General features: G+C 46.5%; 11 non-coding genes and 1 pseudogene across 11 annotated transcripts; all 12 read right to left on the reverse strand.

Moving 5' to 3' along the window:
• Positions 1 to 756: 756 nt before the first annotated feature.
• Positions 757 to 947, reverse strand: LOC130348915 (U2 spliceosomal RNA). Its single transcript, XR_008886382.1, has one exon. It is a non-coding gene; the product is annotated as a U2 spliceosomal RNA (small nuclear RNA).
• A 2,088-nt stretch (positions 948 to 3,035) lies between these two features.
• On the reverse strand, positions 3,036 to 3,226 carry LOC130348916 (U2 spliceosomal RNA). Its single transcript, XR_008886383.1, has one exon. It is a non-coding gene; the product is annotated as a U2 spliceosomal RNA (small nuclear RNA).
• Positions 3,227 to 5,315: 2,089 nt separating this feature from the next.
• LOC130348917 (U2 spliceosomal RNA) lies at positions 5,316 to 5,506 on the reverse strand. Its single transcript, XR_008886384.1, has one exon. It is a non-coding gene; the product is annotated as a U2 spliceosomal RNA (small nuclear RNA).
• Positions 5,507 to 7,605: 2,099 nt separating this feature from the next.
• On the reverse strand, positions 7,606 to 7,796 carry LOC130348919 (U2 spliceosomal RNA). Its single transcript, XR_008886385.1, has one exon. It is a non-coding gene; the product is annotated as a U2 spliceosomal RNA (small nuclear RNA).
• Positions 7,797 to 9,897: 2,101 nt separating this feature from the next.
• Positions 9,898 to 10,088, reverse strand: LOC130348920 (U2 spliceosomal RNA). Its single transcript, XR_008886386.1, has one exon. It is a non-coding gene; the product is annotated as a U2 spliceosomal RNA (small nuclear RNA).
• A 2,095-nt stretch (positions 10,089 to 12,183) lies between these two features.
• LOC130348921 (U2 spliceosomal RNA) lies at positions 12,184 to 12,374 on the reverse strand. Its single transcript, XR_008886387.1, has one exon. It is a non-coding gene; the product is annotated as a U2 spliceosomal RNA (small nuclear RNA).
• A 2,096-nt stretch (positions 12,375 to 14,470) lies between these two features.
• Positions 14,471 to 14,661, reverse strand: LOC130348922 (U2 spliceosomal RNA). Its single transcript, XR_008886388.1, has one exon. It is a non-coding gene; the product is annotated as a U2 spliceosomal RNA (small nuclear RNA).
• Positions 14,662 to 16,794: 2,133 nt separating this feature from the next.
• On the reverse strand, positions 16,795 to 16,986 carry LOC130348948 (U2 spliceosomal RNA). The gene has a single exon (XR_008886411.1). It is a non-coding gene; the product is annotated as a U2 spliceosomal RNA (small nuclear RNA).
• A 2,099-nt stretch (positions 16,987 to 19,085) lies between these two features.
• On the reverse strand, positions 19,086 to 19,277 carry LOC130348949 (U2 spliceosomal RNA). Its single transcript, XR_008886412.1, has one exon. It is a non-coding gene; the product is annotated as a U2 spliceosomal RNA (small nuclear RNA).
• A 2,082-nt stretch (positions 19,278 to 21,359) lies between these two features.
• Positions 21,360 to 21,551, reverse strand: LOC130348914 (U2 spliceosomal RNA). Its single transcript, XR_008886381.1, has one exon. It is a non-coding gene; the product is annotated as a U2 spliceosomal RNA (small nuclear RNA).
• A 2,084-nt stretch (positions 21,552 to 23,635) lies between these two features.
• LOC130348897 (U2 spliceosomal RNA) lies at positions 23,636 to 23,821 on the reverse strand. Its single transcript, XR_008886370.1, has one exon. It is a non-coding gene; the product is annotated as a U2 spliceosomal RNA (small nuclear RNA).
• A 745-nt stretch (positions 23,822 to 24,566) lies between these two features.
• On the reverse strand, positions 24,567 to 24,680 carry LOC130348903 (U2 spliceosomal RNA; annotated as a pseudogene).
• Between the last annotated feature and the right edge of the window lie 1,621 nt (positions 24,681 to 26,301).

A 26,301-nucleotide genomic window follows, 5' to 3' on the forward strand; every position in this document is an offset into this window, starting at 1 on the left:
GGTATGCTAGTTAGTGACAGTCCTGAATGCATAGATCGGTGCGAGCCCTTTGCAAGGGCCTCGCACCTTCTGATGCATCAGGTAGGTGCACAATAGCATAGCCTAACCCTCTGTACTTTGGTCTATATTGATGCGGGACATAGACAGCCAGCTGATGACCAATCCATTAGTGCAATGGATGGCTGGAAGCATTTGTCTTTGCCTTTGCAATACCACAGAAGCAATGCATGGTCAATGTACAGCAATGACACACCTGTGTGAACAGCCAGGAGACCCCCCCCCCCCCCCCCCCCATGTTATGTTACATAGTTACATAGTTAGTACGGTCGAAAAAAGACATATGTCCATCACGTTCAACCAGGGAATTAAGGGGTAGGGGTGTGGCGCGATATTGGGGAAGGGATGAGATTTTATATTTCTTCATAAGCATTAATCTTATTTTGTCAATTAGGAACATTCAGCACCCACCCGCTATCAAGGCAGCTGCCTATCATGTCATGCCCTACCTGCACAGGTGTGCTGGCTACTCAAATGATCCAATTAAGGAGGCCATTTAGTCAGCAGCAGCAGAAGTCCTGTGCCTGGACGCTCCAACAGGGGCCAGACACAAGCAGAAGCCGAAGCAGCAGAAGCAGCAGCAGCACCACCTTTTGTTTTTTGGCTGCAGCAGCAGCAAGGCCCACAGGGCTGGCTAGCTGGCTAGCCAGCAAGCAGGTAGCAATGAAAGTAGGAATCTTTCTTTTTAACCCTGTAAGGGGGTGGTGCACTGTACCCGAAGATACTGCCATATCGGGTCAATGCATAGGGCGACGGAAGCAAGCTTCGAAATCGGCCCCCGTTCTCAAAAATCCATTTAATATATGGTCCCCAGATAGGGGACGTATCAGATATTAAACTGATAAGAACAGATACTACACTTGATCTTAGCCAAAAGGCCGAGAAGCGATAACCGTGAAAGGGGCGGGCCCAACAAGGTCCCCTTCATGGGCACTATCACTGCTTGCTGTCAGGGAGGCTGCCAGACAATTTTCCATGCACACTCTGGGCTGGGGGGCAGTCAACCACCAGTACACACAGCAGAACCTAAACCCATACCATTATTGCTAAGCAGCAAGACAGGGGCCCATTGCACTCCCACGGGGCCTTTTTAAATGCAATCCATAACCCGGATTTGCCAGGAACCCTTCTTACTCCTCCTACTTGCATGTGACACTGGGCTTAGGATCTGCATAGGAAACACACACACAAGCACACACCTACCTTTGTTGCCTGCAGATGCCTCCTTGGCTGTCCCCAAACGGTATCAAACCAACACCCACGGGAAGCTGTAAGCATAGAGGACATGCCTGCACCCCATTGGACTTACCTGTGTGGGTTAAATCCGGGTTATTTGACAACCTATGGCGGTGATGGTTCTGCTCAGGCAGAGCAGTGCTGATGCTCCTCATAAAGCTGTCGCTGCTGTGAAGGTTCTAGGTGACATCACAAATCCCTTTGGTTACATACACAACAAAGCTGGGTTGTTGTTGTTTACACTCTGCAAGGCCTGTGGAAGTGAGTGACATCATAGCACTGTAGTTCTGAGGGTTCAAGATGGATGCAACAATCTCCTGTTGCTTCTATGAAGGCCGTAATAGACGACATCACCAAACAGCTCCATAGTCACATACACAGCAAAGGAGAGATGTTGTTTACACCTAGTGATGTCAGTGGTATTGAGTGACATCACAGCACAGTGCTAAGGCTCCTGGGCCTGGACACAGCAGCGGCTGCAATATCTCAACGGAGAATACGTTTATATCTATGTGTGTGTGTGCGCATATATATATATATATATATATACTATATATATATATATTTCTCCGCCGAAATCACTTTTAAACCCATTTCCACCTTTTTTTCCCTTCTCTTCCTCTTACTTTTTTTTCACGTTTTTTTACGTTTTTCTCCTTTTCGCCTCTTTTCTGGGCGTATTATTCTTCTTTTTCTTCTTTTTTTTCGTCTAATGCATACCCCATCAGTGCAGCAATGCTTATTCAATACCGCCAGCAGATGGAGACACTGGGGGATAATTTTCTAAGGATTTATACTGATTTTTCCTGTCTGAATTTGTCGCACAGAAAGTTGCAGGCCAAATATGTGTGACATTTCTGCGACTTTAGCTTCTAGAGCATTTTTACAACATTATACATAGGTGCTGAATACATAAAAAGCGACTGTTCAGCGACAGACAAGTCGCATCGGCTGAAAGTAGGCCAGAATGTCAGTCCATGTTGGAGCAGGTTTAGATACAGTCTAAAGCATAGATCTCAAAGTCTGTGCACAGAATTTAGCAAGGGCCTCGCACCTTCTGATGCATCAGGTAGGTGCACAATAGCATAGCCTAACCCTCTGTACTTTGGTCTATATTGATGCGGGACATAGACAGCCAGCTGATGACCAATCCATTAGTGCAATGGATGGCTGGAAGCATTTGTCTTTGCCTTTGCAATACCACAGAAGCAATGCATGGTCAATGTACAGCAATGACACACCTGTGTGAACAGCCAGGAGACCCCCCCCCCCCCCCCCCATGTTATGTTACATAGTTACATAGTTAGTACGGTCGAAAAAAGACATATGTCCATCACGTTCAACCAGGGAATTAAGGGGTAGGGGTGTGGCGCGATATTGGGGAAGGGATGAGATTTTATATTTCTTCATAAGCATTAATCTTATTTTGTCAATTAGGAACATTCAGCACCCACCCGCTATCAAGGCAGCTGCCTATCATGTCATGCCCTACCTGCACAGGTGTGCTGGCTACTCAAATGATCCAATTAAGGAGGCCATTTAGTCAGCAGCAGCAGAAGTCCTGTGCCTGGACGCTCCAACAGGGGCCAGACACAAGCAGAAGCAGAAGCAGCAGAAGCAGCAGCAGCACCACCTTTTGTTTTTTGGCTGCAGCAGCAGCAAGGCCCACAGGGCTGGCTAGCTGGCTAGCCAGCAAGCAGGTAGCAATGAAAGTAGGAATCTTTCTTTTTAACCCTGTAAGGGGGTGGTGCACTGTACCCGAAGATACTGCCATATCGGGTCAATGCATAGGGCGACGGAAGCAAGCTTCGAAATCGGCCCCCGTTCTCAAAAATCCATTTAATATATGGTCCCCAGATAGGGGACGTATCAGATATTAAACTGATAAGAACAGATACTACACTTGATCTTAGCCAAAAGGCCGAGAAGCGATAACCGTGAAAGGGGCGGGCCCAACAAGGTCCCCTTCATGGGCACTATCACTGCTTGCTGTCAGGGAGGCTGCCAGACAATTTTCCATGCACACTCTGGGCTGGGGGGCAGTCAACCACCAGTACACACAGCAGAACCTAAACCCATACCATTATTGCTAAGCAGCAAGACAGGGGCCCATTGCACTCCCACGGGGCCTTTTTAAATGCAATCCATAACCCGGATTTGCCAGGAACCCTTCTTACTCCTCCTACTTGCATGTGACACTGGGCTTAGGATCTGCATAGGAAACACACACACAAGCACACACCTACCTTTGTTGCCTGCAGATGCCTCCTTGGCTGTCCCCAAACGGTATCAAACCAACACCCACGGGAAGCTGTAAGCATAGAGGACATGCCTGCACCCCATTGGACTTACCTGTGTGGGTTAAATCCGGGTTATTTGACAACCTATGGCGGTGATGGTTCTGCTCAGGCAGAGCAGTGCTGATGCTCCTCATAAAGCTGTCGCTGCTGTGAAGGTTCTAGGTGACATCACAAATCCCTTTGGTTACATACACAACAAAGCTGGGTTGTTGTTGTTTACACTCTGCAAGGCCTGTGGAAGTGAGTGACATCATAGCACTGTAGTTCTGAGGGTTCAAGATGGATGCAACAATCTCCTGTTGCTTCTATGAAGGCCGTAATAGACGACATCACCAAACAGCTCCATAGTCACATACACAGCAAAGGAGAGATGTTGTTTACACCTAGTGATGTCAGTGGTATTGAGTGACATCACAGCACAGTGCTAAGGCTCCTGGGCCTGGACACAGCAGCGGCTGCAATATCTCAACGGAGAATACGTTTATATCTATGTGTGTGTGTGCGCATATATATATATATATATATATATATATATATATATATATATATATATATTTCTCCGCCGAAATCACTTTTAAACCCATTTCCACCTTTTTTTCCCTTCTCTTCCTCTTACTTTTTTTTCACGTTTTTTTACGTTTTTCTCCTTTTCGCCTCTTTTCTGGGCGTATTATTCTTCTTTTTCTTCTTTTTTTTCGTCTAATGCATACCCCATCAGTGCAGCAATGCTTATTCAATACCGGCAGCAGATGGAGACACTGGGGGATAATTTTCTAAGGATTTATACTGATTTTTCCTGTCTGAATTTGTCGCACAGAAAGTTGCAGGCCAAATATGTGTGACATTTCTGCGACTTTAGCTTCTAGAGCATTTTTACAACATTATACATAGGTGCTGAATACATAAAAAGCGACTGTTCAGCGACAGACAAGTCGCATCGGCTGAAAGTAGGCCAGAATGTCAGTCCATGTTGGAGCAGGTTTAGATACAGTCTAAAGCATAGATCTCAAAGTCTGTGCACAGAATTTAGCAAGGGCCTCGCACCTTCTGATGCATCAGGTAGGTGCACAATAGCATAGCCTAACCCTCTGTACTTTGGTCTATATTGATGCGGGACATAGACAGCCAGCTGATGACCAATCCATTAGTGCAATGGATGGCTGGAAGCATTTGTCTTTGCCTTTGCAATACCACAGAAGCAATGCATGGTCAATGTACAGCAATGACACACCTGTGTGAACAGCCAGGAGACCCCCCCCCCCCCCCCCCCCCATGTTATGTTACATAGTTACATAGTTAGTACGGTCGAAAAAAGACATATGTCCATCACGTTCAACCAGGGAATTAAGGGGTAGGGGTGTGGCGCGATATTGGGGAAGGGATGAGATTTTATATTTCTTCATAAGCATTAATCTTATTTTAGGAACATTCAGCACCCACCCGCTATCAAGGCAGCTGCCTATCATGTCATGCCCTACCTGCACAGGTGTGCTGGCTACTCAAATGATCCAATTAAGGAGGCCATTTAGTCAGCAGCAGCAGAAGTCCTGTGCCTGGACGCTCCAACAGGGGCCAGACACAAGCAGAAGCAGAAGCAGCAGCAGCAGCACCACCTTTTGTTTTTTGGCTGCAGCAGCAGCAAGGCCCACAGGGCTGGCTAGCTGGCTAGCCAGCAAGCAGGTAGCAATGAAAGTAGGAATCTTTCTTTTTAACCCTGTAAGGGGGTGGTGCACTGTACCCGAAGATACTGCCATATCGGGTCAATGCATAGGGCGACGGAAGCAAGCTTCGAAATCGGCCCCCGTTCTCAAAAATCCATTTAATATATGGTCCCCAGATAGGGGACGTATCAGATATTAAACTGATAAGAACAGATACTACACTTGATCTTAGCCAAAAGGCCGAGAAGCGATAACCGTGAAAGGGGCGGGCCCAACAAGGTCCCCTTCATGGGCACTATCACTGCTTGCTGTCAGGGAGGCTGCCAGACAATTTTCCATGCACACTCTGGGCTGGGGGGCAGTCAACCACCAGTACACACAGCAGAACCTAAACCCATACCATTATTGCTAAGCAGCAAGACAGGGGCCCATTGCACTCCCACGGGGCCTTTTTAAATGCAATCCATAACCCGGATTTGCCAGGAACCCTTCTTACTCCTCCTACTTGCATGTGACACTGGGCTTAGGATCTGCATAGGAAACACACACACAAGCACACACCTACCTTTGTTGCCTGCAGATGCCTCCTTGGCTGTCCCCAAACGGTATCAAACCAACACCCACGGGAAGCTGTAAGCATAGAGGACATGCCTGCACCCCATTGGACTTACCTGTGTGGGTTAAATCCGGGTTATTTGACAACCTATGGCGGTGATGGTTCTGCTCAGGCAGAGCAGTGCTGATGCTCCTCATAAAGCTGTCGCTGCTGTGAAGGTTCTAGGTGACATCACAAATCCCTTTGGTTACATACACAACAAAGCTGGGTTGTTGTTGTTTACACTCTGCAAGGCCTGTGGAAGTGAGTGACATCATAGCACTGTAGTTCTGAGGGTTCAAGATGGATGCAACAATCTCCTGTTGCTTCTATGAAGGCCGTAATAGACGACATCACCAAACAGCTCCATAGTCACATACACAGCAAAGGAGAGATGTTGTTTACACCTAGTGATGTCAGTGGTATTGAGTGACATCACAGCACAGTGCTAAGGCTCCTGGGCCTGGACACAGCAGCGGCTGCAATATCTCAACGGAGAATACGTTTATATCTATGTGTGTGTGTGCGCATATATATATATATATATATATATATATATATATATATATATATATATTTCTCCGCCGAAATCACTTTTAAACCCATTTCCACCTTTTTTTCCCTTCTCTTCCTCTTACTTTTTTTTCACGTTTTTTTACGTTTTTCTCCTTTTCGCCTCTTTTCTGGGCGTATTATTCTTCTTTTTCTTCTTTTTTTTCGTCTAATGCATACCCCATCAGTGCAGCAATGCTTATTCAATACCGCCAGCAGATGGAGACACTGGGGGATAATTTTCTAAGGATTTATACTGATTTTTCCTGTCTGAATTTGTCGCACAGAAAGTTGCAGGCCAAATATGTGTGACATTTCTGCGACTTTAGCTTCTAGAGCATTTTTACAACATTATACATAGGTGCTGAATACATAAAAAGCGACTGTTCAGCGACAGACAAGTCGCATCGGCTGAAAGTAGGCCAGAATGTCAGTCCATGTTGGAGCAGGTTTAGATACAGTCTAAAGCATAGATCTCAAAGTCTGTGCACAGAATTTAGCAAGGGCCTCGCACCTTCTGATGCATCAGGTAGGTGCACAATAGCATAGCCTAACCCTCTGTACTTTGGTCTATATTGATGCGGGACATAGACAGCCAGCTGATGACCAATCCATTAGTGCAATGGATGGCTGGAAGCATTTGTCTTTGCCTTTGCAATACCACAGAAGCAATGCATGGTCAATGTACAGCAATGACACACCTGTGTGAACAGCCAGGAGACCCCCCCCCCCCCCCCCCCCATGTTATGTTACATAGTTACATAGTTAGTACGGTCGAAAAAAGACATATGTCCATCACGTTCAACCAGGGAATTAAGGGGTAGGGGTGTGGCGCGATATTGGGGAAGGGATGAGATTTTATATTTCTTCATAAGCATTAATCTTATTTTGTCAATTAGGAACATTCAGCACCCACCCGCTATCAAGGCAGCTGCCTATCATGTCATGCCCTACCTGCACAGGTGTGCTGGCTACTCAAATGATCCAATTAAGGAGGCCATTTAGTCAGCAGCAGCAGAAGTCCTGTGCCTGGACGCTCCAACAGGGGCCAGACACAAGCAGAAGCAGAAGCAGCAGAAGCAGCAGCAGCACCACCTTTTGTTTTTTGGCTGCAGCAGCAGCAAGGCCCACAGGGCTGGCTAGCTGGCTAGCCAGCAAGCAGGTAGCAATGAAAGTAGGAATCTTTCTTTTTAACCCTGTAAGGGGGTGGTGCACTGTACCCGAAGATACTGCCATATCGGGTCAATGCATAGGGCGACGGAAGCAAGCTTCGAAATCGGCCCCCGTTCTCAAAAATCCATTTAATATATGGTCCCCAGATAGGGGACGTATCAGATATTAAACTGATAAGAACAGATACTACACTTGATCTTAGCCAAAAGGCCGAGAAGCGATAACCGTGAAAGGGGCGGGCCCAACAAGGTCCCCTTCATGGGCACTATCACTGCTTGCTGTCAGGGAGGCTGCCAGACAATTTTCCATGCACACTCTGGGCTGGGGGGCAGTCAACCACCAGTACACACAGCAGAACCTAAACCCATACCATTATTGCTAAGCAGCAAGACAGGGGCCCATTGCACTCCCACGGGGCCTTTTTAAATGAAATCCATAACCCGGATTTGCCAGGAACCCTTCTTACTCCTCCTACTTGCATGTGACACTGGGCTTAGGATCTGCATAGGAAACACACACACAAGCACACACCTACCTTTGTTGCCTGCAGATGCCTCCTTGGCTGTCCCCAAACGGTATCAAACCAACACCCACGGGAAGCTGTAAGCATAGAGGACATGCCTGCACCCCATTGGACTTACCTGTGTGGGTTAAATCCGGGTTATTTGACAACCTATGGCGGTGATGGTTCTGCTCAGGCAGAGCAGTGCTGATGCTCCTCATAAAGCTGTCGCTGCTGTGAAGGTTCTAGGTGACATCACAAATCCCTATGGTTACATACACAACAAAGCTGGGTTGTTGTTGTTTACACTCTGCAAGGCCTGTGGAAGTGAGTGACATCATAGCACTGTAGTTCTGAGGGTTCAAGATGGATGCAACAATCTCCTGTTGCTTCTATGAAGGCCGTAATAGACGACATCACCAAACAGCTCCATAGTCACATACACAGCAAAGGAGAGATGTTGTTTACACCTAGTGATGTCAGTGGTATTGAGTGACATCACAGCACAGTGCTAAGGCTCCTGGGCCTGGACACAGCAGCGGCTGCAATATCTCAACGGAGAATACGTTTATATCTATGTGTGTGTGTGCGCATATATATATATATATATATATATATATATATATATATATATATATATTTCTCCGCCGAAATCACTTTTAAACCCATTTCCACCTTTTTTTCCCTTCTCTTCCTCTTACTTTTTTTTCACGTTTTTTTACGTTTTTCTCCTTTTCGCCTCTTTTCTGGGCGTATTATTCTTCTTTTTCTTCTTTTTTTTCGTCTAATGCATACCCCATCAGTGCAGCAATGCTTATTCAATACCGCCAGCAGATGGAGACACTGGGGGATAATTTTCTAAGGATTTATACTGATTTTTCCTGTCTGAATTTGTCGCACAGAAAGTTGCAGGCCAAATATGTGTGACATTTCTGCGACTTTAGCTTCTAGAGCATTTTTACAACATTATACATAGGTGCTGAATACATAAAAAGCGACTGTTCAGCGACAGACAAGTCGCATCGGCTGAAAGTAGGCCAGAATGTCAGTCCATGTTGGAGCAGGTTTAGATACAGTCTAAAGCATAGATCTCAAAGTCTGTGCACAGAATTTAGCAAGGGCCTCGCACCTTCTGATGCATCAGGTAGGTGCACAATAGCATAGCCTAACCCTCTGTACTTTGGTCTATATTGATGCGGGACATAGACAGCCAGCTGATGACCAATCCATTAGTGCAATGGATGGCTGGAAGCATTTGTCTTTGCCTTTGCAATACCACAGAAGCAATGCATGGTCAATGTACAGCAATGACACACCTGTGTGAACAGCCAGGAGACCCCCCCCCCCCCCCCCCCCCCATGTTATGTTACATAGTTACATAGTTAGTACGGTCGAAAAAAGACATATGTCCATCACGTTCAACCAGGGAATTAAGGGGTAGGGGTGTGGCGCGATATTGGGGAAGGGATGAGATTTTATATTTCTTCATAAGCATTAATCTTATTTTGTCAATTAGGAACATTCAGCACCCACCCGCTATCAAGGCAGCTGCCTATCATGTCATGCCCTACCTGCACAGGTGTGCTGGCTACTCAAATGATCCAATTAAGGAGGCCATTTAGTCAGCAGCAGCAGAAGTCCTGTGCCTGGACGCTCCAACAGGGGCCAGACACAAGCAGAAGCAGAAGCAGCAGAAGCAGCAGCAGCACCACCTTTTGTTTTTTGGCTGCAGCAGCAGCAAGGCCCACAGGGCTGGCTAGCTGGCTAGCCAGCAAGCAGGTAGCAATGAAAGTAGGAATCTTTCTTTTTAACCCTGTAAGGGGGTGGTGCACTGTACCCGAAGATACTGCCATATCGGGTCAATGCATAGGGCGACGGAAGCAAGCTTCGAAATCGGCCCCCGTTCTCAAAAATCCATTTAATATATGGTCCCCAGATAGGGGACGTATCAGATATTAAACTGATAAGAACAGATACTACACTTGATCTTAGCCAAAAGGCCGAGAAGCGATAACCGTGAAAGGGGCGGGCCCAACAAGGTCCCCTTCATGGGCACTATCACTGCTTGCTGTCAGGGAGGCTGCCAGACAATTTTCCATGCACACTCTGGGCTGGGGGGCAGTCAACCACCAGTACACACAGCAGAACCTAAACCCATACCATTATTGCTAAGCAGCAAGACAGGGGCCCATTGCACTCCCACGGGGCCTTTTTAAATGCAATCCATAACCCGGATTTGCCAGGAACCCTTCTTACTCCTCCTACTTGCATGTGACACTGGGCTTAGGATCTGCATAGGAAACACACACACAAGCACACACCTACCTTTGTTGCCTGCAGATGCCTCCTTGGCTGTCCCCAAACGGTATCAAACCAACACCCACGGGAAGCTGTAAGCATAGAGGACATGCCTGCACCCCATTGGACTTACCTGTGTGGGTTAAATCCGGGTTATTTGACAACCTATGGCGGTGATGGTTCTGCTCAGGCAGAGCAGTGCTGATGCTCCTCATAAAGCTGTCGCTGCTGTGAAGGTTCTAGGTGACATCACAAATCCCTTTGGTTACATACACAACAAAGCTGGGTTGTTGTTGTTTACACTCTGCAAGGCCTGTGGAAGTGAGTGACATCATAGCACTGTAGTTCTGAGGGTTCAAGATGGATGCAACAATCTCCTGTTGCTTCTATGAAGGCCGTAATAGACGACATCACCAAACAGCTCCATAGTCACATACACAGCAAAGGAGAGATGTTGTTTACACCTAGTGATGTCAGTGGTATTGAGTGACATCACAGCACAGTGCTAAGGCTCCTGGGCCTGGACACAGCAGCGGCTGCAATATCTCAACGGAGAATACGTTTATATCTATGTGTGTGTGTGCGCATATATATATATATATATATATATATATATATATATATATATATATTTCTCCGCCGAAATCACTTTTAAACCCATTTCCACCTTTTTTTCCCTTCTCTTCCTCTTACTTTTTTTTCACGTTTTTTTACGTTTTTCTCCTTTTCGCCTCTTTTCTGGGCGTATTATTCTTCTTTTTCTTCTTTTTTTTCGTCTAATGCATACCCCATCAGTGCAGCAATGCTTATTCAATACCGCCAGCAGATGGAGACACTGGGGGATAATTTTCTAAGGATTTATACTGATTTTTCCTGTCTGAATTTGTCGCACAGAAAGTTGCAGGCCAAATATGTGTGACATTTCTGCGACTTTAGCTTCTAGAGCATTTTTACAACATTATACATAGGTGCTGAATACATAAAAAGCGACTGTTCAGCGACAGACAAGTCGCATCGGCTGAAAGTAGGCCAGAATGTCAGTCCATGTTGGAGCAGGTTTAGATACAGTCTAAAGCATAGATCTCAAAGTCTGTGCACAGAATTTAGCAAGGGCCTCGCACCTTCTGATGCATCAGGTAGGTGCACAATAGCATAGCCTAACCCTCTGTACTTTGGTCTATATTGATGCGGGACATAGACAGCCAGCTGATGACCAATCCATTAGTGCAATGGATGGCTGGAAGCATTTGTCTTTGCCTTTGCAATACCACAGAAGCAATGCATGGTCAATGTACAGCAATGACACACCTGTGTGAACAGCCAGGAGACCCCCCCCCCCCCCCCCATGTTATGTTACATAGTTACATAGTTAGTACGGTCGAAAAAAGACATATGTCCATCACGTTCAACCAGGGAATTAAGGGGTAGGGGTGTGGCGCGATATTGGGGAAGGGATGAGATTTTATATTTCTTCATAAGCATTAATCTTATTTTGTCAATTAGGAACATTCAGCACCCACCCGCTATCAAGGCAGCTGCCTATCATGTCATGCCCTACCTGCACAGGTGTGCTGGCTACTCAAATGATCCAATTAAGGAGGCCATTTAGTCAGCAGCAGCAGAAGTCCTGTGCCATGGACGCTCCAACAGGGGCCAGACACAAGCAGAAGCAGAAGCAGCAGAAGCAGCAGCAGCACCACCTTTTGTTTTTTGGCTGCAGCAGCAGCAAGGCCCACAGGGCTGGCTAGCTGGCTAGCCAGCAAGCAGGTAGCAATGAAAGTAGGAATCTTTCTTTTTAACCCTGTAAGGGGGTGGTGCACTGTACCCGAAGATACTGCCATATCGGGTCAATGCATAGGGCGACGGAAGCAAGCTTCGAAATCGGCCCCCGTTCTCAAAAATCCATTTAATATATGGTCCCCAGATAGGGGACGTATCAGATATTAAACTGATAAGAACAGATACTACACTTGATCTTAGCCAAAAGGCCGAGAAGCGATAACCGTGAAAGGGGCGGGCCCAACAAGGTCCCCTTCATGGGCACTATCACTGCTTGCTGTCAGGGAGGCTGCCAGACAATTTTCCATGCACACTCTGGGCTGGGGGGCAGTCAACCACCAGTACACACAGCAGAACCTAAACTACCATTATTGCTAAGCAGCAAGACAGGGGCCCATTGCACTCCCACGGGGCCTTTTTAAATGCAATCCATAACCCGGATTTGCCAGGAACCCTTCTTACTCCTCCTACTTGCATGTGACACTGGGCTTAGGATCTGCATAGGAAACACACACACAAGCACACACCTACCTTTGTTGCCTGCAGATGCCTCCTTGGCTGTCCCCAAACGGTATCAAACCAACACCCACGGGAAGCTGTAAGCATAGAGGACATGCCTGCACCCCATTGGACTTACCTGTGTGGGTTAAATCCGGGTTATTTGACAACCTATGGCGGTGATGGTTCTGCTCAGGCAGAGCAGTGCTGATGCTCCTCATAAAGCTGTCGCTGCTGTGAAGGTTCTAGGTGACATCACAAATCCCTTTGGTTACATACACAACAAAGCTGGGTTGTTGTTGTTTACACTCTGCAAGGCCTGTGGAAGTGAGTGACATCATAGCACTGTAGTTCTGAGGGTTCAAGATGGATGCAACAATCTCCTGTTGCTTCTATGAAGGCCGTAATAGACGACATCACCAAACAGCTCCATAGTCACATACACAGCAAAGGAGAGATGTTGTTTACACCTAGTGATGTCAGTGGTATTGAGTGACATCACAGCACAGTGCTAAGGCTCCTGGGCCTGGACACAGCAGCGGCTGCAATATCTCAACGGAGAATACGTTTATATCTATGTGTGTGTGTGCGCATATATATATATATATATATATATATATATATATATATATATATATATATTTCTCCGCCGAAATCACTTTTAAACCCATTTCCACCTTTTTTTCCCTTCTCTTCCTCTTACTTTTTTTTCACGTTTTTTTACGTTTTTCTCCTTTTCGCCTCTTTTCTGGGCGTATTATTCTTCTTTTTCTTCTTTTTTTTCGTCTAATGCATACCCCATCAGTGCAGCAATGCTTATTCAATACCGCCAGCAGATGGAGACACTGGGGGATAATTTTCTAAGGATTTATACTGATTTTTCCTGTCTGAATTTGTCGCACAGAAAGTTGCAGGCCAAATATGTGTGACATTTCTGCGACTTTAGCTTCTAGAGCATTTTTACAACATTATACATAGGTGCTGAATACATAAAAAGCGACTGTTCAGCGACAGACAAGTCGCATCGGCTGAAAGTAGGCCAGAATGTCAGTCCATGTTGGAGCAGGTTTAGATACAGTCTAAAGCATAGATCTCAAAGTCTGTGCACAGAATTTAGCAAGGGCCTCGCACCTTCTGATGCATCAGGTAGGTGCACAATAGCATAGCCTAACCCTCTGTACTTTGGTCTATATTGATGCGGGACATAGACAGCCAGCTGATGACCAATCCATTAGTGCAATGGATGGCTGGAAGCATTTGTCTTTGCCTTTGCAATACCACAGAAGCAATGCATGGTCAATGTACAGCAATGACACACCTGTGTGAACAGCCAGGAGACCCCCCCCCCCCCCCCCCATGTTATGTTACATAGTTACATAGTTAGTACGGTCGAAAAAAGACATATGTCCATCACGTTCAACCAGGGAATTAAGGGGTAGGGGTGTGGCGCGATATTGGGGAAGGGATGAGATTTTATATTTCTTCATAAGCATTAATCTTATTTTGTCAATTAGGAACATTCAGCACCCACCCGCTATCAAGGCAGCTGCCTATCATGTCATGCCCTACCTGCACAGGTGTGCTGGCTACTCAAATGATCCAATTAAGGAGGCCATTTAGTCAGCAGCAGCAGAAGTCCTGTGCCTGGACGCTCCAACAGGGGCCAGACACAAGCAGAAGCAGAAGCAGCAGAAGCAGCAGCAGCACCACCTTTTGTTTTTTGGCTGCAGCAGCAGCAAGGCCCACAGGGCTGGCTAGCTGGCTAGCCAGCAAGCAGGTAGCAATGAAAGTAGGAATCTTTCTTTTTAACCCTGTAAGGGGGTGGTGCACTGTACCCGAAGATACTGCCATATCGGGTCAATGCATAGGGCGACGGAAGCAAGCTTCGAAATCGGCCCCCGTTCTCAAAAATCCATTTAATATATGGTCCCCAGATAGGGGACGTATCAGATATTAAACTGATAAGAACAGATACTACACTTGATCTTAGCCAAAAGGCCGAGAAGCGATAACCGTGAAAGGGGCGGGCCCAACAAGGTCCCCTTCATGGGCACTATCACTGCTTGCTGTCAGGGAGGCTGCCAGACAATTTTCCATGCACACTCTGGGCTGGGGGGCAGTCAACCACCAGTACACACAGCAGAACCTAAACCCATACCATTATTGCTAAGCAGCAAGACAGGGGCCCATTGCACTCCCACGGGGCCTTTTTAAATGCAATCCATAACCCGGATTTGCCAGGAACCCTTCTTACTCCTCCTACTTGCATGTGACACTGGGCTTAGGATCTGCATAGGAAACACACACACAAGCACACACCTACCTTTGTTGCCTGCAGATGCCTCCTTGGCTGTCCCCAAACGGTATCAAACCAACACCCACGGGAAGCTGTAAGCATAGAGGACATGCCTGCACCCCATTGGACTTACCTGTGTGGGTTAAATCCGGGTTATTTGACAACCTATGGCGGTGATGGTTCTGCTCAGGCAGAGCAGTGCTGATGCTCCTCATAAAGCTGTCGCTGCTGTGAAGGTTCTAGGTGACATCACAAATCCCTTTGGTTACATACACAACAAAGCTGGGTTGTTGTTGTTTACACTCTGCAAGGCCTGTGGAAGTGAGTGACATCATAGCACTGTAGTTCTGAGGGTTCAAGATGGATGCAACAATCTCCTGTTGCTTCTATGAAGGCCGTAATAGACGACATCACCAAACAGCTCCATAGTCACATACACAGCAAAGGAGAGATGTTGTTTACACCTAGTGATGTCAGTGGTATTGAGTGACATCACAGCACAGTGCTAAGGCTCCTGGGCCTGGACACAGCAGCGGCTGCAATATCTCAACGGAGAATACGTTTATATCTATGTGTGTGTGTGCGCATATATATATATAGTGTGTGCGCATATATATATATATATATATATATATATATATATATATATATATATTTCCTCCGCCGAAATCACTTTTAAACCCATTTCCACCTTTTTTTCCCTTCTCTTCCTCTACTTTTTTTTTCACGTTTTTTTACGTTTTTCTCCTTTTCGCCTCTTTTCTGGGCGTATTATTCTTCTTTTTCTTCTTTTTTTCGTCTAATGCATACCCCATCAGTGCAGCAATGCTTATTCAATACCCCGCCAGCAGATGGAGACACTGGGGGGATAATTTTCTAAGGATTTATACTGATTTTTCCAGTCTGAATTTGTCGCACAGAAAGTTGCAGGGCCAAATATGTGTGACATTTCTGCGACTTTAGCTTCTAGAGCATTTTTACAACACTTATACATAGGTGCTGAATACATAAAAAGCGACTGTTCAGCGACAGACAAGTCGCATCGGCTGAAAGTAGGGCCAGAATGTCAGTCCATGTTGGAGCAGGTTTAGATACAGTCTAAAGCATAGATCTCAAAGTCTGTGCACAGAATTTAGCAAGGGCCTCGCACCTTCTGATGCATCAGGTAGGTGCACAATAGCATAGCCTAACCCTCTGTACTTTGGTCTATATTGATGCGGGACATAGACAGCCAGCTGATGACCAAATCCATTAGTGCAATGGATGGCTGGAAGCATTTGTCTTTGCCTTTGCAATACCACAGAAGCAATGCATGGTCAATGTACAGCAATGACACACCTGTGTGAACAGCCAGGAGACCCCCCCCCCCCCCCCCCCCCCATGTTATGTTACATAGTTACATAGTTAGTACGGTCGAAAAAAGACATATGTCCATCACGTTCAACCAGGGAATTAAGGGGTAGGGGTTGTGGCGCGATATTGGGGAAGGGATGAGATTTTATATTTCTTCATAAGCATTAAATCTTATTTTGTCAATTAGGAACATTCAGCACCCACACCGCTATCAAGGCAGCTGCCTATCATGTCATGCCCTACCTGCACAGGTGTGCTGGCTACTCAAATGATCCAATTAAGGAGGCCATTTAGTCAGCAGCAGCAGAAGTCCTGTGCCTGGACGCTCCAACAGGGGCCAGACACAAGCAGAAGCAGAAGCAGCAGAAGCAGCAGCAGCACCACCTTTTGTTTTTTTGGCTGCAGCAGCAGCAAGGCCCACAGGGCTGGCTAGCTGGCTAGCCAGCAAGCAGGTAGCAATGAAAGTAGGAATCTTTCTTTTTAACCCTGTAAGGGGGTGGTGCACTGTACCCGAAGATACTGCCATATCGGGTCAATGCATAGGGCGACGGAAGCAAGCTTCGAAATCGGCCCCCGTTCTCAAAAATCCATTTAATATATGGTCCCCAGATAGGGGACGTATCAGATATTAAACTGATAAGAACAGATACTACACTTGATCTTAGCCAAAAAGGCCGAGAAGCGATAACCGTGAAAGGGGCGGGCCCAACAAGGTCCCCTCATGGGCACTATCACTGCTTGCTGTCAGGGAGGCTGCCAGACAATTTTCCATGCACACTCTGGGCTGGGGGGCAGTCAACCACCAGTACACACAGCAGAACCTAAACCCATACATTATTGCTAAGCAGCAAGACAGGGGCCCCATTGCACTCCCACGGGGCCTTTTTAAATGCAATCCATAACCCGGATTTGCCAGGAACCCTTCTTACTCCTCCTACTTGCATGTGACACTGGGCTTAGGATCTGCATAGGAAACACACACACAAGCACACACCTACCTTTGTTGCCTGCAGATTGCCTCCTTGGCTGTCCCCAAACGGTATCAAACCAACACCCACGGGAAGCTGTAAGCATAGAGGACATGCCTGCACCCCATTGGGACTTACCTGTGTGGGTTAAATCCGGGTTATTTGACAACCTATGGCGGTGATGGTTCTGCTCAGGCAGAGCAGTGCTGATGCTCCTCATAAAGCTGTCGCTGCTGTGAAGGTTCTAGGTGACATCACAAATCCCTTTGGTTACATACACAACAAAGCTGGGTTGTTGTTGTTTACACTCTGCAAGGCCTGTGCGAAGTGAGTGACATCATAGCACTGTAGTTCTGAGGGTTCAAGATGGATGCAACAATCTCCCTGTTGCCCTTCTATGAAGGCCGTAATAGACGACATCACCAAACAGCATCCCATAGTCACATACACAGCAAAGGAGAGATGTTGTTTACCCTAGTGATGTCAGTGGTATTGAGTGACATCACAGCACAGTGCTAAGGCTCCTGGGCCTGGACACAGCAGCGGCTGCAATATCTCAACGGAGAATACGTTTTATATCTATGTGTGTGTGTGCGCATATATATATATATATATATATATATATATATATATATATATATATATTTTCTCCGCCGAAATCACTTTTAAACCCATTTTCCACCTTTTTTTCCCTTCTCTTCCTCTTACTTTTTTTCACGTTTTTTTACGTTTTTCTCCTTTTCGCCTCTTTTCTGGGCGTATTATTCTTCTTTTTTTTCGTCTAATGCATACCCCCATCAGTGCAGCAATGCTTATTTCAATACCGCCAGCAGATGGAGACACTGGGGGATAATTTTCTAAGGATTTATACTGATTTTTCCTGTCTGAATTTGTCGCACAGAAAGTTGCAGGCCAAATATGTGTGACATTTCTGCGACTTTAGCTTCTAGAGCATTTTTACAACATTATACATAGGTGCTGAATACATAAAAAGCGACTGTTCAGCGACAGACAAGTCGCATCGGCTGAAAGTAGGCCAGAATGTCAGTCACATGTTGGAGCAGGTTTAGATACAGTCTAAAGCATAGATCTCAAAGTCTGTGCACAGAATTTAGCAAGGGCCTCGCACCTTCTGATGCAATCAGGTAGGTGCACAATAGCATAGCCTAACCCTCTGTACTTTGGTCTATATTGATGCGGACATAGACAGCCAGCTGATGACCAATCCATTAGTGCAATGGATGGCTGGAAGCATTTGTCTTTGCCTTTGCAATACCACAGAAGCAATGCATGGTCAATGTACAGCAATGACACAACCTGTGTGAACAGCCAGGAGACCCCCCCCCCCCCCCCCCATGTTATGTTACATAGTTACATAGTTAGTACGGTCGAAAAAAGACATATGTCCATCACGTTCAACCAGGGAATTAAGGGTAGGGGTGTGGGCGCGATATTGGGGAAGGGATGAGATTTTATATTTCTTCATAAGCATTAATCTTATTTTGTCAATTAGGAACATTCAGCACCCACCCGCTATCAAGGCAGCTGCCTATCATGTCATGCCCTACCTGCACAGGTGTGCTGGCTACTCAAATGATCCAATTAAGGAGGCCATTTAGTCAGCAGCAGCAGAAGTCCTGTGCCTGGACGCTCCAACAGGGCCAGACACAAGCAGAAGCAGAAGCAGCAGAAGCAGCAGCAGCACCACCTTTGTTTTTTGGCTGCAGCAGCAGCAAGGCCCACAGGGCTGGCTAGCTGGCTAGCCAGCAAGCAGGTAGCAATGAAAGTAGGAATCTTTCTTTTTAACCCTGTAAGGGGGGTGGTGCACTGTACCCGAAGATACTGCCATATCGGGTCAATGCATAGGGCGACGGAAGCAAGCTTCGAAATCGGCCCCCGTTCTCAAAAATCCATTTAATATATGGTCCCCAGATAGGGGACCGTATCAGATATTAAACTGATAAGAACAGATACTACACTTGATCTTAGCCAAAAGGCCGAGAAGCGATAACCGTGAAAGGGGCGGGCCAACAAGGTCCCCTTCATGGGCACTATCACTGCTTGCTGTCAGGGAGGCTGCCAGACAATTTTCCATGCACACTCTGGGCTGGGGGGCAGTCAACCACCAGTACAACACAGCAGAACCTAAACCCATACCATTATGCTAAGCAGCAAGACAGGGGCCCATTGCACTCCCACGGGGCCTTTTTAAATGCAATCCATAACCCCGGATTTGCCAGGAAACCCCTTCTTACTCCTCCTACTTGCATGTGACACTGGGCTTAGGATCTGCATAGGAAACACACACACAAGCACACACCTACCTTTGTTGCCTGCAGATGCCTCCTTGGCTGTCCCCAAACGGTATCAAACCAACACCCACGGGAAGCTGTAAGCATAGAGGACATGCCTGCACACCCATTGGACTTACCTGTGTGGGTTAAATCCGGGTTATTTGACAACCTATGGCGGTGATGGTTCTGCTCAGGCAGAGCAGTGCTGATGCTCCTCATAAAGCTGTCGCTGCTGTGAAGGTTCTAGGTGACATCACAAATCCCTTTGGTTACATACACAACAAAGCTGGGTTGTTGTTGTTTACACTCTGCAAGGCCTGTGGAAGTGAGTGACATCATAGCACTGTAGTTCTGAGGGTTCAAGATGGATGCAACAATCTCCTGTTGCTTCTATGAAGGCCGTAATAGACGACATCACCAAACAGCTCCATAGTCACATACACAGCAAAGGAGAGATGTTGTTTACACCTAGTGATGTCAGTGGTATTGAGTGACATCACAGCACAGTGCTAAGGCTCCTGGGCCTGGACACAGCAGCGGCTGCAATATCTCAACGGAGAATACGTTTATATCTATGTGTGTGTGTGTGCGCATATATATATATATATATATATATATATATATATATATATATATATTTCTCCGCCGAAATCACTTTTAAACCCATTTCCACCTTTTTTTCCCTTCTCTTCCTCTTACTTTTTTTTCACGTTTTTTTACGTTTTTCTCCTTTCGCCTCTTTTCTGGGCGTATTATTCTTCTTTTTCTTCTTTTTTTTCGTCTAATGCATACCCCATCAGTGCAGCAATGCTTATTCAATACCGCCAGCAGATGGAGACACTGGGGGATAATTTTCAAAGGATTTATACTGATTTTTCCCTGTCTGAATTTGTCGCACAGAAAGTTGCAGGCCAAATATGTGTGACATTCTGCGACTTTAGCTTCTAGAGCATTTTTACAACATTATACATAGGTGCCTGAATACATAAAAAGCGACTGTTCAGCGACAGACAAGTCGCATCGGCTGAAAGTAGGCCAGAATGTCAGTCCATGTTGAGCAGGTTTAGATACAGTCTAAAGCATAGATCTCAAAGTCTGTGCACAGAATTTAGCAAGGGCCTCGCACCTTCTGATGCATCAGGTAGGTGCACAATAGCATAGCCTAACCCTCTGTACTTTGGTCTATATTGATGCGGGACATAGACAGCCAGCTGATGACCAATCCATTAGTGCAATGGATGGCTGGAAGCATTTGTCTTTGCCTTTGCAATACCACAGAAGCAATGCATGGTCAATGTACAGCAATGACACACCTGTGTGAACAGCCAGGAGACCCCCCCCCATGTTTATGTTACATAGTTACATAGTTAGTACGGTCGAAAAAAGACATATGTCCATCACGTTCAACCAGGGAATTAAGGGGTAGGGGTGTGGGCGCGATATTGGGGAAGGGATGAGATTTTATATTTCTTCATAAGCATTAATCTTATTTTGTCAATTAGGAACATTCAGCACCCACCCCCGCTATCAAGGCAGCTGCCCTATCATGGTCATGCCCTACCTGCACAGGTGTGCTGGCTACTCAAATGATCCAATTAAGGAGGCCATTTAGTCAGCAGCAGCAGAAGTCCTGTGCCTGGACGCTCCAACAGGGGCCAGACACAGAAGCAGCAGAAGCAGCAGCAGCACCACCTTTTGTTTTTGGCTGCAGCAGCAGCAAGGCCCACAGGGCTGGCTAGGCTAGCCAGCAAGCAGGTAGCAATGAAAGTAGGAATCTTTCTTTTTAACCCTGTAAGGGGGTGGTGCACTGTACCCGAAGATACTGCCATATCGGGTCAATGCATAGGGCGACAGAAGCAAGCTTCGAAATCGGCCCCCGTTCTCAAAAAATCCATTTAATATATGGTCCCCAGATAGGGGACGTATCAGATATTAAACTGATAAGAACAGATACTACACTTGATCTTAGCCAAAAGGCCGAGAAGCGATAACCGTGAAAGGGGCGGGCCCAACAAGGTCCCCTTCATGGGCACTATCACTGCTTGCTGTCAGGGAGGCTGCCAGACAATTTTTCCATGCACACTCTGGGCTGGGGGGCAGTCAACCACCAGTACACACAGCAGAACCTAAACCCATACCATTATTGCTAAGCAGCAAGACAGGGGCCCATTGCACTCCCACGGGGCCTTTTTAAATGCAATCCATAACCCGGATTTGCCAGGAACCCTTCTTACTCCTCCTACTTGCATGTGACACTGGGCTTAGGATCTGCATAGGAAACACACACACAAGCACACACCTACCTTTGTTGCCTGCAGATGCCTCCTTGGCTGTCCCCAAACGGTATCAAACCAACACCCACGGAAGCTGTAAGCATAGAGGACATGCCTGCACCCCATTGGACTTACCTGTGTGGGGTTAAATCCGGGTTATTTGACAACCTATGGCGGTGATGGTTCTGCTCAGGCAGAGCAGTGCTGATGCTCCTCATAAAGCTGTCGCTGCTGTGAAGGTTCTAGGTGACATCACAAATCCCTTTGGTTACATACACAACAAAGCTGGGGTTGTTGTTGTTTACACTCTGCAAGGCCTTGTGGAAGTGAGTGACATCATAGCACTGTAGTTCTGGAGGGTTCAAGATGGATGCAACAATCTCCTGTTGCTTCTATGAAGGCCGTAATAGACGACATCACCAAACAGCTCCATAGTCACATACACAGCAAAGGAGAGATGTTGTTTACACCTAGTGATGTCAGTGGTATTGAGTGACATCACAGCACAGTGCTAAGGCTCCTGGGCCTGGACACAGCAGCGGCTGCAATATCTCAACGGAGAATACGTTTATATCTATGTGTGTGTGTGCGCATATATATATATATATATATATATATATATATATATATTTCTCCGCCGAAATCACTTTTAAACCCATTTCCACCTTTTTTTCCCTTCTCTTCCTCTTACTTTTTTTTCACGTTTTTTTACGTTTTTCTCCTTTTCGCCTCTTTTCTGGGCGTATTATTCTTCTTTTTCTTCTTTTTTTTCGTCTAATGCTTACCCCATCAGTGCAGCAATGCTTATTCAATACCGCCAGCAGATGGAGACACTGGGGGATAATTTTCTAAGGATTTATACTGATTTTTCCTGTCTGAATTTGTCGCACAGAAAGTTGCAGGCCAAATATGTGTGACATTTCTGCGACTTTAGCTTCTAGAGCATTTTTACAACATTATACATAGGTGCTGAATACATAAAAAGCGACTGTTCAGCGACAGACAAGTCGCATCGGCTGAAAGTAGGCCAGAATGTCAGTCCATGTTGGAGCAGGTTGAGATACAGTCTAAAGCATAGATCTCAAAGTCTGTGCACAGAATTTTAGCAAGGGCCTCGCACCTTCTGATGCATCAGGTAGGTGCACAATAGCATAGCCTAACCCTCTGTACTTTGGTCTATATTGATGCGGGACATAGACAGCCAGCTGATGACCAATCCATTAGTGCAATGGATGGCTGGAAGCATTTGTCTTTGCCTTTGCAATACCACAGAAGCAATGCATGGTCAATGTACAGCAATGACACACCTGTGTGAACAGCCAGGAGACCCCCCCCCCATGTTATGTTACATAGTTACATAGTTAGTACGGTCGAAAAAAGACATATGTCCATCACGTTCAACCAGGGAATTAAGGGGTAGGGGTGTGGCGCGATATTGGGGAAGGGATGAGATTTTATATTTCTTCATAAGCATTAATCTTATTTTGTCAATTAGGAACATTCAGCACCCACCCGCTATCAAGGCAGCTGCCTATCATGTCATGCCCTACCTGCACAGGTGTGCTGGCTACTCAAATGATCCAATTAAGGAGGCCATTTAGTCAGCAGCAGCAGAAGTCCTGTGCCTGGACGCTCCAACAGGGGCCAGACACAAGCAGAAGCAGAAGCAGCAGAAGCAGCAGCAGCACCACCTTTTGTTTTTTGGCTGCAGCAGCAGCAAGGCCCACAGGGCTGGCTAGCTGGCTAGCCAGCAAGCAGGTAGCAATGAAAGTAGGAATCTTTCTTTTTAACCCTGTAAGGGGGTGGTGCACTGTACCCGAAGATACTGCCATATCGGGTCAATGCATAGGGCGACGGAAGCAAGCTTCGAAATCGGCCCCCGTTCTCAAAAATCCATTTAATATATGGTCCCCAGATAGGGGACGTATCAGATATTAAACCTGATAAGAACAGATTTTTTTTTTTTTTTTTTTTTTTTAAAGCGAGGAACGTGCTTTCGATTCACCCAAAGTGCAAGAAAAAGTGCAAACGTGTTACACTAAAAAAACGTGCACAAAGGATGCGGTCTATCGCAAGCCCTTCTCCGATAGGAGAGAGGCCCCCCAACAAACCTTACCCTTCGCCTCCGGACCAAAAGGTACCTGCGAGGTTCCAGGTTCGATGTCCCTTTTCGCCGAAGCTACTAGGGGACCACAAATGCTCCCGGCATCCCCCTTGGCGTTAGCCAAGGTATCTGCCCGCAGAGCCGATTACGGTAGGTACCCTGCCAAAGCAGGAGTACCCGGGGTGTTTGCAGGGAGGTGCGGAACCTAATGGCCACACACACCTCCCCTAGACCGCCAGGAGGGACACCCAGAAGGGCTACCGCATCCTGACCAATCCTGTGACACACACAACACACAAAAAGTGACACAGTGAGACAAAAAAGAAATAAATAAGTGAATGTGTGCAGATATACTGCCCGGACATCCGGCCGGATCTATAAAAATTTCTCTGATCCTAGCCAGAAGGCCGGGAATCAAGAGGTGAGTGCCACAAGGTGAAGAGATTATGGTGCCCGTGCTTCAACTCAGTGAGCCTATCCTCCCAGTGAGTTTCGGCACCTCGGGGTCACCACTCCCCGAGGCACAAAAGTACCTCGGCTCTAGACCCTCTCAGCCTCATGGCGAGACCCGGAGGGAACAGGTCACATCGGGGCAAGCCGTCGAGCTGATTCCTCAGAACCAGCCCCGGAAAGCCCTGGTACACCCTGCATCCTCCATCATGCAGCACATCCCCACCAGCATGAAAACTGATAAGAACAGATACTACACTTGATCTTAGCCAAAAGGTGCCGAGAAGCGATAACCGTGAAAGGGGCGGGCCCACAAGGTCCCCTTCATGGGCACTATCACTGCTTGCTGTCAGGGAGGCTGCCAGACAATTTTCCATGCACACTCTGGGCTGGGGGGCAGTCAACCACCAGTACACACAGCAGAACCTAAACCCATACCATTATTGCTAAGCAGCAAGACAGGTGCCCATTGCACTCCCACGGGGCCTTTTTAAATGCAATCCATAACCCGGATTTGCCAGGAACCCTTCTTACTCCTCCTACTTGCATGTGACACTGGGCTTAGGATCTGCATAGGAAACACACACACAAGCACACACCTACCTTTGTTGCCTGCAGATGCCTCCTTGGCTGTCCCCAAACGGTATCAAACCAACACCCACGGGAAGCTGTAAGCATAGAGGACATGCCTGCACCCCATTGGACTTACCTGTTGTGGGTTAAATCCGGGTTATTTGACAACCTATGGCGGTGATGGTTCTGCTCAGGCAGAGCAGTGCTGATGCTCCTCATAAAGCTGTCGCTGCTGTGAAGGTTCTAGGTGACATCACAAATCCCTTTGGTTACATACACAACAAAGCTGGGTTGTTGTTGTTTACACTCTGCAAGGCCTGTGGAAGTGAGTGACATCATAGCACTGTAGTTCTGAGGGTTCAAGATGGATGCAACAATCTCCTGTTGCTTCTATGAAGGCCCGTAATAGACGACATCACCAAACAGCTCCATAGTCACATACACAGCAAAGGAGAGATGTTGTTTACACTAGTGATGTCAGTGGTATTTGAGTGACATCACAGCACAGTGCTAAGGCTCCTGGGCCTGGACACAGCAGCGGCTGCAATATCTCAACGGAGAATACGTTTATATCTATGTGGTGTGTGTGCGCATATATATATATATATATATATATATATTATATATATATATATTTTCTCCGCCGAAATCACTTTTAAACCATTTCCACCTTTTTTTTCCCTTCTCTTCCTCTTACTTTTTTTTTCACGTTTTTTTTACGTTTTTCTCCTTTTCGCCTCTTTTCTGGGCGTATTATTCTTCTTTTTCTTCTTTTTTTTTCGTCTAATGCATACCCCATCAGTGCAGCAATGCTTATTCAATACAGCCAGCAGATGGAGACACTGGGGGATAATTTTCTAAGGATTTATACTGATTTTTCCTGTCTGAATTTGTCGCACAGAAAGTTGCAGGCCAAATATGTGTGACATTTCTGCGACTTTAGCTTCTAGAGCATTTTTACAACATTATACATAGGTGCTGAATACATAAAAAGCGACTGTTCAGCGACAGACAAGTCGCATCGGCTGAAGTAGGACCAGAATGTCAGTCATGTTGGAGCAGGTTTAGATACAGTCTAAAGCATAGATCTCAAAGTCTGTGCACAGAATTTTAGCAAGGGCCACGCACCTTCTGATGCATCAGGTAGGTGCACAATAGCATAGCCTAACCCTCTGTACTTTGGGTCTATATTGATGCGGGACATAGACAGCCAGCTGATGACCAATCCATTAGTGCAATGGATGGCTGGAAGCATTTGTCTTTGCCTTTGCAATACCACAGAAGCAATGCATGGTCAATGCACAGCAATGACACACCTGTGTGAACAGCCAGGAGACCA

The sequence above is a fragment of the Hyla sarda genome, unplaced genomic scaffold, assembly GCF_029499605.1.
Source record: "Hyla sarda isolate aHylSar1 unplaced genomic scaffold, aHylSar1.hap1 scaffold_894, whole genome shotgun sequence".
Taxonomy (NCBI): domain Eukaryota; kingdom Metazoa; phylum Chordata; class Amphibia; order Anura; family Hylidae; genus Hyla; species Hyla sarda.